We start from the raw sequence: 13,987 nt of genomic DNA on the forward strand, positions 1-13,987 counted from the left end.
AGCCTTCCTAAGTAAAAACTTTAGAGCTACAAATGCAGAAAATTCAATACTAGTCTATAGGTACAGCCTACATTTTGAGGCAAGGAAGACAAGACTACTAAGGAATACTGTATATTGAAATGACATACAAGAAGGGAGTAGATCCAGAACACTAACATGCCATGAAAAACATCTGGGTCATTTCAGAGTTGGTTTATTAGTTTCAGGTTGGCATGTCATGGAAACTCCAGATTCTGTTATTCCCTGCAGAGTGTTGCATTTTTTGGTTTGTGTTTTGCTTTTCCAGTTTCCTTGGCTACTACAAAGTAGTAAGCCGAGGTAGTTTCCTTGGTTAAACTCAAACTGCAAACTCTGTCTCTTGGTTAACATCTCAAATCTAGTTCAGATATTTTGTCCTTAGCTGACCTATTTGGACTATGTCCATTGCATGAATATTTCAGGGGTCATCCAGAGATCTTGCAGAGAGTTTACACATGAAGCTCCTCCTTTCTGACTCTCCATTTTCCAGGATTCCTTTGTCATTTTTCAGCAGCAGTGACTGCCTTGAATTCTGTATTCTAATTCTTCAGTTCCAGCCTCTCAGACATCTCCAAAATTAGATGATTTCTAGGTTTCTCCTCACTTTTACAGTGATATTCTGAACACAGCTTAGTAAAAATGACCTAATTTAAATGCCATTCTTGGGATGCCTGGGTAGTTCAGACTGTTGAGCATCCGACTCTTGATTTCAGCTCAAGTCATGATCCAGTGTTGTGGGATCAAGCCCTATGTTGGGCTCTGTGCTGAGCATGGAGACTGCTGAAGATTCTCTCTCTCCCTCTGCTCCTCTCCCCTGCTTGTTCTCTCTCTCTCTCTCTCTCTCTCTCTCTCTCTCTCTCTCATAAAATAAGAATAAAAAACACCATTCTTAAGAAAATTTCTGATTAATACAAAACATAATGAGCTATTACCTCCCTTACACACAACAGACTATTTTAATTCATGCTACTCAAGACTGTATTCACATTTAAGTACCCATTCATTCCTTTTAAGCTTCAGAACAATTAAAATCATATTTTCCTTTTGTTTTTGTTCTTCACAAAGCAGTTCATAAATTAAGATTTGTCAGTTGAAAGAACATCAACATAAGCTTCCTCTACTTTCTAAATATGTAATTTACTTAGCACATGACCTAAAACAATCTTCACATAATTTCAATGTTTTTGTTATAGATTTATTTATTCATTCATATTTATTCTTGCAGCAAATATTTTTAAAATATTTTATGTTTATTTATTTTTGAGAGAGAGAGAGAGACAAAAGCATGAGCATGAGCGGGGGAGGAGCAGACAGAGAGGGAGACATAGAATTCGAAGCAGGCTCCAGGCTCTAAGCCGTCAGCACACAGCTCGATGCGGGGCTCCGACTCTCAAACTGTAAGATCATGACTTGAACCTAAATCAGATGCTTAACCAACTGAGCCACCCAGGTGCCCCCATTCTTGCAGCAAATATTTATTGAAATCCTCTAAGGCACTTGAGAAACAGTAAACATTACTGATAAATTACTCTTCTTATTTGGGGTGCTAAATTATACACAGGTAAACAAGTGATAACATGAGATAACACATCTACAAAACATACTAATTCAAAGGAATATATGCACATTTATGTGCATGATTATCTACAGTAGCCAAATTATGAAAATAGCCCGTGTCCACTGACTGATAAATGGATTAAAATATGATTGATATATATATAATATTCCATTATATTTCATTATATATATAATTCCATATATATTACATTATATATTACATATAAATATATTATGTAATAGATAGATAGATAGATAGATGAAATGGAATAGTAGTCAGCCACAAAAATGAAAGAATGAAATCTTGCCATTTGCATCGACATAGATGGAGCTAGAGAGTATTATTCTAAGTGAAATAAATCAGAGAAAGACAAATTCCATATGATTTCACTCATATGAAAGGGACAAAAAAGAGAGAGAGATGCAAACCAAGCAACAGACTCAACTACAGAAAACGAACTGATGTTTATCAGAGGGGAGGGTTATCAGAGGGGAGTGGGTAGGAGAATGAGTTCAATAGGTGATGGAGATTAAGGAGTTCATTTGTTGTGATGAGCACAGGGTGTTGTATGGAAGTGTTGAATCATTGTACTGTACACTTGAAACAAAGATTAGAAATACTAAAAAGTTCAAGGGCCCCTAAGTGGCTCAGTCAGTTAAGTGACTTCGGCTCAGGTCATGATCTCACACTTTGTTAAGTTCGAGCCCCGCATCGGGCTCTGTGCTGCCAGCTCAGAGCGTGGAACCTGCTTCAGATTCTGTGTTTCCTTCTGTCTCTGCCCGCCCCCTGCTCACACTCTGTCTCTCTCTGTCTCTCAATAACAAATAAACGTTAACAATTTTTTTAAAAGAAATACTGAAAAATTCAAAGTTAGAAAAAAAATAATGTGTCACTTTAGTAAATTCCTTCCATCTGCCAGAATGCACTAGGAACCCAATTGTTTGGGTATTTTAAATCATGAAAAAATCAACCCATTTACTTTTTGTGTCATAGACAATGTTTTTTCATCTCACCATAATTATATCATCAGAGAATTTATTCAATAATATTCTACTTGTTGAAATATTTTCTCCATGTTTTAACCAAAGAAATTTCCACTGCTTTGAGGTTTATCTCATTGAAATTCCCTTATTTATCTTTTCTATCTCCCCTTAATCTAAGTGACAACACATATATATGTATGCATACTAGTTAAAGTAGATGAAAAATCCCCGGGAGTGGGCGCATAATAGTCATTCTCCGCCCATCCCCCAAGGTACCAAGTGTTAAAAACATCTCACACATAATAGGGAGGCAATAAATGTTAGTTGAATTATTAAATAACATGATTAAGCAATTCTTTAAAAAATGCGCAAAAATCAAATGGCCAAGGAAGAAGGAATTAATTTTAAAACATCAGATAAATGAAAGCATTTTAGCAAACTGTTAGCATCCTGTACAGCTGGAGTGCTTTCTACATGAGTAATGGCCACAACATTATCATTCCTTAAAAATACAATGTATAACATCAAATTCTTGGTGGGGAGACATCCTTTACAGATCTCAGTGATACAATTTATTTTATGATGCATATGATAGTTCTTTGGATAGTATCTAGTAAGCATATATCTTTATATACTTGCCCATTAAATTTTACCTACAGGAAAGGAAATAATTCTGTATAGAAGAGAAAGATCCTCTTACTAAGCCCTCATTTACTCCTTGCCAGAGATGCAAGAGGTCAGTTTAAAGAACAGACCTTCCTAAGATGCTTCTTGATGCCATACATTTTAACCAGTTTATCACATGTCTTCATAATAAATAACATGCTATTTTATATCATCCTCTAATCATTAGTTGTAGAGATACACCATTTGAGAAAGAAAACAGTTCCATTCTGATTTGAATTTGTCTCTGTTAAATGTCATTTTTTAATACAAGCATACATATACACAGTTCATCCTAAAAGAGAACAATATTCAGTAAGCAAAATGAAGAAATTTTATAGCTACTTACCACATTTCGAAGAAATGCACCCTAGGTGAACAGAGAGAGAGAGAGAAAGAGAGGGAAACCATAAGAAATTCTTAATGATAGAGAACAAAAGGAGAGTTGAGGGAGGGAGGTGAGTGGGGGGATGGGCTAGATGGGCAATAGGGTTTAAGGAGAGCATTTGTTATGATGAGTTCTGGGTGTTGTACATAAGTGATGAACCACCGAATTCGACTCCTGAAACCAATATTGCACAGTATGTTAACTAACTAGAATTTAAATAAAAGTTTGAAGAAAAAAGAAAGGAAAAAGGAAATGCCCCCTTTTGATACAATAAACAGCACATAAGATAGTCATTCCCTAGATAGAGAACATGGCACACTTCATTATATATTTTAGTAAATTATAAAAGTAAAAGTGCTTGGATATATGCCCGTTAGGTTACCTTTTTACCTTTTCTCTGTGTCAGACTAAATAATCCCTATTCTTCTCTCTTTTCCTACCATAATATTTTAATCTTCTTAGTACACCTCATGTCTAAATTTCTTAAATCTTTAGAATTATGGTGTCAAACTGGGCACAGAGCTTCAGTAACAGGTGTTTGCTAAGTGCTGGCTTTCCTGAGACGATTATCATACTGTGCTTACATGCTGTTCTCAAGTCCACGAATCCCAAGTTTATACTCACTTATAACTGAAAGTAATGCAAGAATTTCTACTTCTTCTAGTAGGAAAGAAAATCAATGAAAATATTTCACAATCTCTTAGCTTCCTTAACAGACTGAAATAAAATGTTTGCCACAACAATATTCATAAGAAGCACTGTCATTTTAGAAAATACATATGCAAACATCAAGCACTCTTAGGCCAGGCCCATATGCCTACAGCTTTGGACATTTGCACATTAATTCTAGGGCACAGCACTAAGGACTAAGATTATATTTTTATCATCATGGCTGAATTCTCATGATGGTTATAGGAGAGGAAGAAAACAACCTCCAAAGAGTCATTCTGACACATTCTGAGAAGCATATATTTTACTCACTAAAGTAAAAATATTATTTCAGTGTCTGTAAAATATTTGGGGGAAGCTCTGAGAGGAAAATCAGTCATGTCGTAACCAAAAAATAAGGTTAGAGGATAAGAAAATAAAGATAACACATGAATAAAGAAAATGTATCTTTTTGCCTATTATCTCTAAGCTGGGTCTAACAAAAAGGCAATGATTCAATTGAGAAAATAAATTATTGTTTTAATAAGGCATGATCATTGACTTATGAGAGATTAAATTTGACCCTCTATGACCCAGTGTCATAGGCAATCATTTAACAAAATCCCTTCCCCTGCTCCATAAGAATTTGACCTTGTTTAGCTTTCTAGCTTTGTTTCCCTAGGAGCCAGATAAGGGTAGGCTATAAACTCTGTTACCAGTCAATATTGATTAGAGCAGAAATGGTCCCTGATTGGTAGATCTCATCTGGACTAGGAGGAACTACAAAGAAATGATCATTCCAGATGCAGACACCCCATGAAGACACACGATTTGGGCTCCCTTAAGTATAGTGACTCTTCTATGCATACATGGCTCTCTAACTGACCCTGGAAGCAAGCCCTTGGAGATAATACAAGATATTTTGGCTCTTGAGGAAAATGAAACTTCTAAGTACAGAAGGCTCTGGAACTTTAACCAACGTGAATCTTATCTCCTTGTATGTGAGCTATCACCTGGAGAAAATGACTCCTGGTTGCGTCCATGAATGTTTCCTTTAGAAATGTCTAACTCTGCTCTATTAGCAAGATGTGATTCCTTGCCTATATCATTTTCATTAGATTGGTGCCAAATATGGTCTATGGAATGGTCCTAGGAATCTCAATGTTTATTCAAGTAACCCCTAAAACTTATATACACAATTATAATCACTGTACACTGAAAAATGTCATAGATATAATGTACTCAGGTCTCCAACTTTGAATAAATGTGCCATTTTAAAAGATCTAATATGATACATCTCTTTCCTTACATATATTTTTATAACTTGTCACTAGTAGCATATCAATGGTGAGTACATTTTCTTTAGAGAATTAAAATACAATGATAAAATCAGCTCATTTGCTTTTCATGATCACCACGTACCCAGAAATCTAATTTGTCAATTTTAATGACAAAATATTGCCTACAGACACTAATTGCTCCCACTTTGATACCTTTGGTACATGTCATGAAAGTGGCATTTAGCTTTCAAGGGGATTTTTATAAATCTAACAAGAGTCAGAATCCAGGATCCTAGGTAGGCTTATAGATTGCCAAGTGATTAGCAACCAAAAGGATAATCACTAGAAGAGTCATTTCCTTCTTGCAATTACACCCTTTTCTCTTTCCATCCCTTTGCATGAAGCACTTTCCAAGGAGTCTAAAACAAATACCAAAGTGCAATGACTTGCCCCTCCATCAACACTACCAACACTAGTACTTTATAGATGAGGTAAGCCAGAGAAGAGACCAGCCAGTGTGGTTTAGGCAGGTCTTAGAAAACGAGGAAACACTCACTCTTTAAAATGTGTTGGCCTATACTTGGCATTTAATGAAAAAAAAATAATAATCACAAGAAAATGGTACATATGCCAAGTAATCCAAAAATCACCTAGGTATGCATGCAATCACCCAGCCAAGGTATAAAGGTAAAGTTCTCTAACTGACACCTATACATTATCTGCCTTTAACTGCCTAATCCATGAATTGCCTTCAATTCTAATGTAAACACAGCAGGAAAATCAAAACAACACATATTAGTTAGAGCAATGGGGTCCCCTCAAAAACTCTCCAAAGAGGAAGGAAAAAACATTGCTTACAATTTAAAACAAAACCTCTTTATGTCTACCCAGATTGGTTTGACCACTGTGCCAGTGAGGTATGGAGCCCACTTCCACTATCTATAACTCCAGGCTGATATCTATGACATTCATTGGGATTTGGTCAAAATGCTCTCAGCATCCCTCCCTGTCTCTCAAAGTCAGTGGTGTTTTAACTCATTTGAATTGTTGGCTATATGTAGAACCTTGAAAACTAAAGAACTCTTTAGTAAATTCATCCCTAATCTTGAAAAAACAAATCACAAATCATACCATGGTTTAGTAATTGTTTTTCTTTCTATCTTTTTTTTTTTTTCATGTTTATTTATTTTTGAGAGAGACAGAGCGTGAGTGGAGCAGGGGCAGAGAGAAAGGGAGACAGAATCCAGAGCAGTCTCCAGGCTCTGAGCAAGCTGTCAGCACAGAGCCTGATGCAGGGCTCGAACTCAAAAACCATGAGATCATGACCTGAGCCAAAGTTGGATGCTTAACCAACTGAGCCACCCAGGTGCCCCGTTTTTCTTTCTAACTTTAAAAATGCTTTTTGCATTGTGAATATGCCCTCTCCAAGCTTACTCTTAATTTTTTTAAGAAGTCACTGAAATCTCTTATCCCACAACTTAATTATGCTTCTGTAAGCAATATAAGTAAGTTAGAAATTCCCTTTCTCTCCATTTAACTTAATCAAAAGTTACTTCTTCAATAAAGATTCCCAGTGCTATGGTAAGCAGCTTTATGAATCAAAGAAAAGTTGAGAGAAATCCAACCACTTCTTGGATACAATCAGCAAGGGGCACTGTCAATAAGTGTCAAGCTAATAGAATTGCTTTAAATCTTGGATAAATTAAGGTAAAGCCACATAATTTCAGATATACAAGTGATTCCCTAGTGGGATAAAATTTTTTTGTAGGCAAGATCAGAGATCAATGACAACCAGCTACTTTAAATACAATTTCATTCCGTTCTCATTAAATGTTCCTATAAATGCCTTTTCACCAATGGTGAAAATTAGTTTCTGGGAGATCCTAATTCCATATGTAAGTGTTTATTTAAAGTACAATTCCTTTTATTTATAATTTGTAAAACCGAGAAGAATTTTCTGTTCCTGGGAGGAAACATTACCTAATATATTATGCTTCTAAGCAACCAGCTCAAAAAAGAAACAAAAAGCTTTGAAACAAGATGATATATTAGACTGTAGTCACCAAGAAGAAAATGCCATTGTAACATTCAAGGAAAATATATAATTATCACACATTAGCAGCAGGATCGAAGTGTATATTACAGTTCTCTGCATATGATAGGACATTTGTATTCCTGTGAGCTTGATGGGAAATGGAAGGAGGAATGGGAATCGTGCCTGAAAAATATTAAAAATCAATGAAGAAAATATAATCTGTACTTAAAAAAAAGAAACTTCAAGATAAAATTGAAAATGTAAAATAGAGAAACAGTGCAAGGAACACACTCTGAGACCTGTCTTTACCTAAATGTTTGGTATCCAGAATATTCTGATAGGTTCCATAATTGGGACTGATGAAGAATGCTTCACATTATGAACACGGTAGTTCTCTTGAGTCTATTATTCATTCCTGATGCCCTAATATGAATGTATCTAGAATAGCAGAGAGGGTATATAGGCTTTGGAGCCAGATAGAAATGAGTTTAAATTACACCTCGAGCATTTACTATACATGAGAACATAAGCAATCCCTTAACTTCTCTGAGCTTTTGTCGCTTCTCATTTTTAGACCTAATTTCATTCAGAAGGTGTCAAGGCAGAATTAAATATAATAGTATATTCAAGGGGCACCTGGGTGGCTCAATTTGTTAAGGGTCCAACTCTTGATTTTGGCTCAGGTCATGATCCCAGGGTCATGGATCGAGCCCTGCATTGGGATCCCTCACTGAGCATGAAGCCTGCTGAAGATTCTCTCTCTCTCTTTCTCAATCTGCCCCTCTCCCCAGCTCACACACACTCTCTCGCTAAAATTTAAAAAAAGAAAGAAAGAAAAAGAAAATTAGTATATTCAAATATCTATGAAGGGACTCATATTAAATGCTAGGGCAGTCACAACTGGATAGAAATAAACTAGAAATCTATTGTCTCACAGTTCTGGAGACAAAAAGTCCATAATTGAGGTATCAGCAGGGCTGCGCCTCTCCTCCCCCTGACCCCACTACAGGCTCTTGATCTTCTAGCTTCTTTCTGTAGCTTCCTTCTGGCAGCTTCAGGTGTTCCTTGGTTTGTGACTACATCACTCCAAATTCTGCCTCCTTGTAAACATGACCTTCTACTCTATATCTTCCAGGCTGGTCTCTTCTGAGGGCATTTGTGATTGGATATAGGGCCCACCTAAATAATTCAGGATGCTCTCATCTTGCTATCTTTAACTTTATTACATCTGCAATGACCTTATTTTGAAATAAGGTCATGTTCACAACTTTTGGAACACAGACATATCTTTTGGTGGACCACCCTATAGCCTACTATGAGCCCTAAAACATAAAAATGCTCAATAAATGTCAGATTTTTCCTAAAAATATATATAATGCATAAATTTACAGATTTGTAAGATAAGCTTAAGCAAGATAAGGAGGGATGAATAGGACTCTGGTATTAAAATTAGTCCTCATATGATGAAGATCACTGTTTTTCTAAGATTAAAACATTTATATAATTTGTAAAATTTTTTATATCCACCCATCCAAGTTCACTTTTCTCCAGAATAGTTCTAGAGGAGCCATGCCTTCCCATTTACTATTACATCTCAAAGCCCTAACCGAATGCCTGGCACTTAGTAGGAATGCAATAAATATTAATACATAAATAAATGAAAAGAAACCAAGGCCTAAGTCTTACAAGTAGCTGGGGTAGAGCCAGGTTTACAAAGTTGTTGTTCTAATCACTGTTACTATCACTGAAAGAATGTTTTGTTGACATTAGTTTGTTTTTATTACAAACAAATTGAACCACACATTAGCACTGTAAGAAAGTATCCAGAGGAATTCATTCTGTGGTTTGACTTGGAACCAGAATGTGGCTTATCAGTCATTCATGGAGCCTGATCACTGACAAAACCTTATGGTTTTGAGTAGGTATACTGAATAAATCAAAAGAATTCTTGCAAGATAAGGTTGGTGTTCAAAATATGTCATGAGCCCTTACAGACAGGATTATTTCAAAAAGGAGCCTATGTGGTAGGATTTGGAAAGCATCCTACCAAAATGTATCTTCTGCCTTCTAGAAGTTTCACTGGAACTTAGTCCTTTAGGTTAAGATGGCATTATATCTTTTTAAAAATCTCCATTAAAATGCAAATACTCCTTGGGAGGGCATCATATTTTAAGTTATTATTTAGTATATACAAGTATATGAATATAAACTATTGTGGCATTTTGCTAGATATTGTGAAGTCTATGGTGATAAACCAAGGCCTTGCACTGAAAAAGTCTGTGGTCCCGTGGGAGAGACAAGATCTGTCTTGTCTCTAATCTAATTCAAGACATAAAGCATTAAGATCCAAAGTAAAAGTACCAATTGTTACAGGAACACACGGTAGCAAGCTATTAATTCGAGAGAAAGAAGGAAGGAAGGAAGGAAGGAAGGAAGGAAGGAAGGAAGGAAGGAAGGAGAAAGAAAGAGAAAGAAAGAAAGAAAGAAAGAAAGAAAGAAAGAAAGAAAGAAAGAAAAAAGAAAGAAAGAAACAGAAAGAGAGAGAGAAAGAAAGAAAGAAAGAAAGAAAGAAAGAAAGAAAGAAAAGAAAAGAAAGGAAAAGAAAAGAAAAGAAAAGAAAAGAAAAGAAAGAAAGAAGTAGAATTTGAATGACATTTCAAAAAGCTGGGTTGGGTATTGACAAGGAAAAATGTAGGAAAGGCCATTAAGAGGCTGGGCAAAGTAGGAAGAAGAGAATGTTCCAACTACCAAGAAAAATGGGGACAGGGAGAAACTGCACAGAGGGGCACACAGTTTTCTAGGCACCCCCATCTCAAGTATTTACCATGCTTCCAGCATTGCCTACAATTTCAGAGAAATTCCAGAGGGTCAAATAAGCAGAGTGATACTGGATTTGGGGGTGGAGGTCCCTGAGGGATAGTCAGAGAAAGAATGTTTGGAAGAGAGAGGTTCAGGAAGACCAAGTCAAAGCTGAATATTGTGACCAAGAAGGGAATCCTCTAAACACATTTCCATTCATTCCTAGACTTCTGAACTGCTCTTAGAAGCCACCCAGGGGATAGGGCCTGGCATGAGTACTCTCTACTGAGTGGCTTCTCCTCAGTCAGCCAGCTCAGAACCTCACCTAGCCTCTTCTCTCTGTTCTCATGGCCACCTATTCTCTTGAAAGATGCTCCTCCAAGCCACTCTCCAGATCCAGCAACACCTCCACCCCACCATTTTTTCTCTTTCTCTTTTCTTGCTCCTCTTCATGCTACTGCCCAAGACCTTTCTTCTTCGTTTTCCTTCATACTCTTGTGCTAAGTTGATTTAGCTGTATTTGGTCCAGGAGGTAGGAAGACAGTGCTATTAAAAGTCCTTAAAAAAAGACCAAGTCAGTTGCTCCCAAATATTTACATAGGAAAAATGGTGTATTTAACTGACTTGGTGAGGAAAAAAAAATTATGTTTGCTTAACTGGGGAAATTGCTTCTTCAGTGCAATGCATTTCCATGGCCTAATAAAGGATTAACAGCACACCTACTGTGGAAGTACCTTTTAAAAGCCTCAACCTATGCCTGTAAACTCTAAATTGCTGTTTTCAAGTGTCTACTTCCTGCTGAGCTGCTTTTGTTCTTTTCATGAAGCTTCCCTGATCTATTATGACTGCTGCGTGCTTCTAATTTTCCCGAGCATACAGTCATTTCTAAGGATGACTTCATACATCTTATATAGGGCTTTTAAAACCATTTGTGAAGAAAAGTGAGTATTTAAGAGCAAAATGCATTTCTGAGGGTCTCCAATAATGGGAGTGATCTCTTAATTAGACATTTCCTTTGCTATTAGGGATAAGATTCTTTTGTAAGCCTGTCTTTTCCCATTGTTGTTCAAGTTCAAAGATGGAAATTAGTGATTTCCTGAAGATTCATGCTACCCCTCTTTAAATAGGAGATTATTGAGAGGTAGGCATATTTTGGGCCTTGATCATTTTGGACATTTTTGACCAACATGAATACATCGATGTAACAATGAGTTTACTTTTTCCAGTTCATAAAAACTTGAAATAGTTATATATTAAAAAAATGTGATTTTCCTACCCTAAATGAAACCTTATTTTTTTCTTTTACTTCAGGAGAATTTTAGGTAACCAAAAAAAGCTCCTTCACCTTCACTTTTAGAGTCTCTTTTCCCTAACAGTTTTCTTTCATTAATAACATTAGAATAATTTTTATCCCTTTGTCCAACAATAAAACAAAGAATTAAGAATAGCTCTTTTTAAAAGTATAGTTGACACCCATGTGACATCAGTCTCAGGTGTACAACAGGGATTAAATGCTGTATGTTACACTATGCTTACCACAAGGGTAGCTACAATGTCATGGACTATATTCCCTATGCTGTGCCTTTTATCTCCATGACTTATTCACTCCATAACTGAACGTCTGTATCTCCCACTCCCTTTCACCCATTTTACCCAGCCCCCAGCCCCCTTCCCTCTGGCAACCATCAGCTTGAACTCAGTATTTATGGAAGAATAGCTTCCGTATTTTGTTTTCTTTTGTTTCAAAGGTGCAGCAGTTGCTAGAACTGCCTCTGCCATTACAGTCTGTATTATAATTTATATTGCAATGTTCTTTGTTAAAGGAGGAAGGCAAGGTTAAGCTTCTCCTGGAAAGGAGAATTGAAACAAGGACTGCTTACAAGCAGCTTGTGAGAGATGATATAGAAAAGATAATTTTTCTTTTCTTTATATCTCAGTCTAAATTTCATTCTTACAAATGAAATCCCAAAATGCTTAGCAAATGGAAACTTCCCAGCTGTAAGGCTTGAGTTAAACTTATCCAAATTCATGGCCTTCTAAGATAATTCAAAAATAAACAGTCACCTCACTGATCTATTATGACCTATACCACTTCACAAATCCAGGCACTTGATCCACCAATGGATGAGCGTTGCCCGATCTATAGTCCTGGCTAGAAGGCCAGAGGTAATAAAGAAATCTGTATGACACAACCATTTTGCCCCTGTGTGAGATAACAATGAAAGCTTCTAAATATTTATTTCTCCTAAATTAAAAAATTAAAGATGAAAATACTGCAAGATAATATCAAAGGCAATGAAGCAGTCAGGTAATGGCCTGGGCCAGATTTGGGGTAAACATTTATTCATCGCTACTCTCACAGAAAATGTGCCTGGTGCTTGAACTCCCTGAGCCATGTGGGTCTGACCATCTGAACAAGCCTCTTCAGTCATAAGGTCAGTACTTAACCTGATTACACCTTTAGGCTAATTTCTTTTTAATGTGGTTATAGAACAGGCTTTTGGAAAAATTAGTCCATTTGTTGGCCACTGAGTACAGAAGATGTGCATTGGCAGAGTTAGAAGGAGACAGCTCAAGGGTGTTCCAAGACTGGTTTTGCCATGTTCTAAGTCTGTGACCTTGGGAAAGATAATTTTAAAAAGTCACATGCAGAAGTTAATTCATGGTATTCTCTGCATTGCTAAAGATACCAACTATTGAATTGTATTCAAGTCATTTAATTATTCAGTGTACCCAAAATAATACTGCTCAGAGTCATTCTGAGCATTAAACAGGGAAGAATAGATGAGGAAGTGACTGGTAAAATACACAGGAGCATACAAGGGTTGATATGGCCCTCATATTGCCCATTAACAAATAAACATTTCACATGAGAAACCATTTTATCCACCTCAGTAAGGTAAACAGTATGGTCCTAAAATGTGTATTTGGAAAACCACTAGGGAATTATTTTTAAAGCAAATCATTCTTTTACAACATCACAAATACCTTCCTACTACTCAAGCTATTATATTAAAATGGACAAGTCTGAAATAAAAGTACACATGCCAGGCCCTTGCTGTACAACTTTGTAATACCTCTGACTAAATGTTAGAGTATATTTTCCAATGACTTTGGGCTTGGCCATGTTTCTGCTTTGTAAATAACACACAATACCACTTAATATTCCCTTCACCTACACATGAGAGCACCTGTTTCTCTGTGGCCTTATCAAAACTTGACATATCACATTCATTAATTTTAACAAATCTGGTAAAGAGAAAATCATGTTATTTTAACTTGGCTTGACTTTCATATACATATTGAACATGTGTATTTATGCTTCCATTGAAAATCTTTTTCATATCATTTCCCCTATACTTTACTGGATGCAATCTTTTTGTTTATAGCTACAAAAATTATATTTTAAGTACTCTTTACTATAACAACTCAACTGTTGTTCAATTTATCCCACTGAAAATTACATTCTTGAGAATGTAAAGAGATATATATATGTACAAGTTGTTCACAATAGTATAATTTAAAATAATTCAAAAAAATTCTTTGAGGGAGAAGTAATGGGAGAAAGTCCTGCATTTTCTTGTTCTTATCTTATCACAATGATAAACATATTCT

Source organism: Leopardus geoffroyi, chromosome A3, assembly GCF_018350155.1.
Source record: "Leopardus geoffroyi isolate Oge1 chromosome A3, O.geoffroyi_Oge1_pat1.0, whole genome shotgun sequence".
Lineage (NCBI taxonomy): Eukaryota > Metazoa > Chordata > Mammalia > Carnivora > Felidae > Leopardus > Leopardus geoffroyi.